Here is a 4,766-nt window from a genome sequence, read left to right as displayed (position 1 = left end):
TTTTTTTCTCCGTTCACCCCCAGTTCTCCACCTTTTTGTGCGGGGGCCTCCCCTTTCCCCCCCCCCCCCCTTTTCTCCCTTTAATTTTACATCTCTCCCGAATGCGACTGTCAGTTTGACATATAAGAACATCGGTGCTGACTGAGCGTCAGGTCAGCGCGGTGCGTGCGTGAGCGAGCGCGTGCTCCTGCATCCACGTGCGATGCGTGTTTGTGCCTCTGCGTAATGAATGTGCCAGTACCTCTGCAAGCACGTCTGGAGCATGTGCGGCACTGCGGGCTATTAGGACTGATTTAGAAGGAAGGAAAAAAAAAACGAGTGAAAGATGGATGGATGGAAAGGAGGCAATAGGAAAAGCAGCGAGGAGAAGAGAAGAAGGTAGGAGCGCAGGGAGAGGAGGGGAGGAGAGACGAGGACAGCGTCTGCCAAGGAGAGGGAGGGACCGAGAGAGATTTTGACAGAAAGAAGCAAAGAGGGAAACGGGAGAGGAATTATCGCAGGGAAGGGAGGAGGATTAAGGAGCAGGGGAATAACTACGGGGAAAAGGAGTTGCTTGAGTGCTGGTAGAAGGGAAGTGGAAAGAGTTCAGACAGGTGGGGAGGAAGTCATGAAAATACAGGAAGAGAGTCATTATGAGAAAACTGCAGCAGACGGCAGAGAATAGCCTTCAGAAGATATGCAGAATTACAGTACGAGGTTCTTGTTTAAAGAACAAGAAGACCTTGGAATTTTTCCATTTTAATTTAGCATAGTTTAGCAAATAGCATTCCTTTTATCTCTCCCATTTCCACTGTTTGTTTGCCCAGTTTTCTTTGACTTCCTCTAGAGAGTCCTTCTACATTTTTGTTTTGTTTTTCTCTCCCCGTAAGCCCACAGCTCAGATCCCCTTGGTGTATTTTACTCAGTCCAAACCTCTCAGCCTTGATTTACTTAAAATCCTTGGCAAAGCGCATCAGGAGTTATGTCAAGGATACATCCACCCGCACACTTAAGATGGCACCCAAACATGCACCGCCGTGACTTAATGTACGAGCCGCGAATCAGCTAATCCTCACCCTCCCTCCTGACTTGCTTTTAAGTGTCCTTGGCACATCTTGCCTAATTAACCGAAGGTCAAAAGTTTATATATAAAAAAAAAGAAAATCAGACGAGTTCTGAATGAAAGTTTGCCGTCTCCGAGAAGTGGGGCGTATAAGTTTAGAGCGAAAGATGGGGGAGGAGAGAACGACAGATGGTGGAGAGAAAACAGGTGGAAATAGAAATCTTAAAGTCCTCCTCAAGTGCCTTAGCCTGTCACAAACATGTATGCTGAACAAAAATATAAACGCCATTGTCAAATATTGTTGCCATGTGGTGCTAACAACTGTAAATGAGCATCTGCTGACATTTTATTGTACAAAAGTAATTTTTCTCTTGATCTGTCTATAAATTTTAATCCATCTTGCTGTCAGTGAGCTTTACTCAGTGGGTTGTGTTTTTCCTCAGTGAATGGATGGGGCGTGTCCAGTGGGTGATCTGGTATAAAATCATAAAAATGGACAGATTATCATCGAATTAAATTTGTTTAACAGCTGAAGTAACAGAAGTGTCTACAGAGAATTTAAATTAGAATACACTCAAATGTGGCTGATTTATTACATGCTTGTGGTAAAATTAAAAAATGTTAAAGAGATTCTGCCTCCTGTTTTGTTACATTAACCTTGAATTCTTAATTGCGACAAATAATTCACATTAGCAATACAACCCTTTAACTAATTTGGGAATGTTTTTTTAGAGTTTATGTCACAGCTACTGTGCATCTGTTTCTGTGTTTTTTTCCAATACATGTAGTAAGAACCAAGCCGAAATCACGCAGTGGAAGAACAAGAATAAAGAAAGAACTGATAGAACAAAGAGAAAAATCAAAAGTATTTCACGTTCCCTAATATAAGAGGCAACGGACAACAAAGGGCAGACGTAACGTTTAGGAACCAACAACGTGTCGAGGAGAGCAAGAGGCACATCTGATAAAAACTCCAAACCAAAGGAAGCAATCAAAACCATAAACAAGGATATAGATCCGATAAACTAAATCAATAAAGAGTAAAACCATGAAAAGTCATCGCCATCATCTTCCGACTGCACTTCTACCTCAAACCGTTTCTATCATGTTACGTTTTCATCTCTGACTTCAGCCACACTTGTCACTCCAACTCTGAGTTGTTTCTCTTCCAGGCTGTGTGGTTCTCCTTTTTTCCAAACTGCAGATGCTGTCAGTGATGCATTTCTTCAGCTTGAACACAAACGGGTCGGAAAAGGAAGTAGCTGCACAAGGACAGTAGGGACAGATGAAGATGTGCGTGTAAAAATAATAATAAAAAAATCAGTTTCGATTGAAATTGAGTTTTGTAAAAAGAAGAAATCCAGCTGCAGAGGAAGATTCCTACATTTTTGTCAACTAAATAAAACTTTTATTCTCTCAATATGACAATCTGTACATGATTTCTATAAACAGGTGCGTTTCTTCTTCTCTGCTATCCAGTGCGTTAGCATGAGCTGCATGTCTGCAGGACGTCCGCGGTATTATTTCCTCGTGTTACAGCGTCAGTTCTCTCCAAATCCAAAGCCATCCACTGTGTGTGTGTGTGTGTGTGTGTGTGTGTGTGTGTGTGTGTGTCAGGCCTGGTGAGGGTGACTCACTGGGTCATAGATGAAATATGCCCTCACTTGTAGCTCACAAACCCAACCAGAGTGAAAAAGAGCCCAGACTGTGAGCAGAAGTGAGCGATACATAAAGAAAGGCAGGAAAACTGCTCAGATTTAAAACTCTGCTCTTAATACCTGTTGTTGTGTCTTTGATTTTTGTGTTAGTTGCTTCAAGGCAGCTAATGTGAGCATGCCAGATTGTTGAAACTAGTCTCATTTATTTGGAAAAACTATTATAAATTTTAAAGGAAGCTATGCTGTACGAATAGAAGGACATTACATTTTAAAAAATCACTTATTTGAGCTTTATGTCCTAAATCATGTCAAACTCGAGGCCCGTGGGCCAGATCCGGCTCCCCGTAGCTTTTTATGTGGCCCTCTAGATTCTAAACACTAAGTGTGGTTAAATATTATTTTATCAATCAAATTAATGCAGTTTTTATCCGTTTACTGCCAAATTATATTAATCAGTCCCTCCAGTTTCTTCAGAATTATTGTGAAAATTCACACAAAATCAACAAATCCCCACACTTTTTTGCGCTAATACATACATATTTGGGAGTTTATAGCAGATTTTTCTCAAAAATTGTCAAAAGTTTTCTTACCTGTACTAACCAGCTGCCTCGGCATTAATTGATGTCAGATTATAGTTCATGATCTATTCAGCAAGTTATAGTCACATTTATCATCACGAATAATTGCAAATATTTCCAAATTAATATCACAAAAAGAATCACAAAATCCTGGAGGGACTGAAAAGGTGTTCAATATTATTATATAATTTTAAGAAATCGTTGGTATTTTAACAGTTTAACAGGTTTTATCAATGCATTCAGAGAGAGGAGAAACAAAGCGTAAATTAAACCCCGGTCCACGCAGACACCAACTTCCTCTCAGTTGCTCTTTTGCTCACTTTCCTCTGCAAAACTTTAGTGACACAAAGCGGATTTGTGAAATCCAGTCGACTGCCGCTTCGGGATGTGCGTGTGCACGCACACACACACGCACACACACACACACGGGTCTCGATGTTAAGCCTTCAATTTAACATGCTTAATAAGCTGCGCAGTGTAAGGTCAGGACCGCAGCTCACATGCGTTTCAGCACGTATGGTCCCTTTTAATTTATCTCTTCCTCTGTTTCAGCGATCTGCTCACGCAGCTCTCTGCCTTCTTTGAGCTCGCGCGACGTGGGCAACGCTCAATTAGAATCACTTGGGTTTAGTGGATTAGCCTAGTTTAGGACTGATGTTTTCATCTCGGAGGCTCCGAAACATGCGGATGACTCATATCTCATCCAGGGCCGCCGATGACATCGGGATAGGTTTTCGCAGCCCTCTCTCTCTCTCTCTCTCCACCCCAAGCTGTTTATCCAAATCTATATTTATCATCTTATCGCACTCTGAGAAGCCAAATCTAACCTATGCAGTCAATTTCCTGCGTCACAATAAGCCCCTGGGACTCCTTTAATCTTTTGTGAGGACGGCAAACCAGCGGAAATCTGATGTTTCATGGAAGGTAAAATGTCTGATGCAAACAGGACGGCGGCCTGGTTGGAGGGAAACGATCCTTGTCCAAATCGTAAATGGCGATGCTGAGATAGCGGCGCAGCATGAGCTTCGCCCCGTCTTCAAAGAGAAAACTACGGAAGCTCCTGGCAATGCCCGAGTTGTACCAGCTCCCTTTCGCTTTTAGGAATGCTTAATGAACTCTAAAATATTCAAAAATAAAGGCAAAATAATTCATGGATTCCGTCAAATATTTATTCAGGGGGTTTCGATATTCATAATTCAATGAAAGAGTCCTGAGTTTGTGTGTTAATTAGGAGATCAGGGCTACATGTTTTGCATTTATCTAAAGTCAGTGAGCGGCGTCAGGAGGTGAGACGTGTCTTCTTCTCGTTTTTCTCCAACAGTTACGGGTAGCGAGTCCGTCCAAAAGACAGCTTCGGTTGTTTGAGCGCGAGAAATTCAGCCAACCGACAAGTTTCCTCAAAAAAATAAAAATAAAAAAAAAACTTTCAGGAGAACAATTGTTCCCACTAATATCCCAGTATGCATTTCGTGCATGATGGTGGTTCCC

Source organism: Poecilia latipinna, unplaced genomic scaffold (genome assembly GCF_001443285.1).
Source record: "Poecilia latipinna isolate Pla-1442-1.1 unplaced genomic scaffold, P_latipinna-1.0 Scaffold2462, whole genome shotgun sequence".
NCBI lineage: Eukaryota > Metazoa > Chordata > Actinopteri > Cyprinodontiformes > Poeciliidae > Poecilia > Poecilia latipinna.
This window is presented reverse-complemented; position numbering follows the sequence as displayed.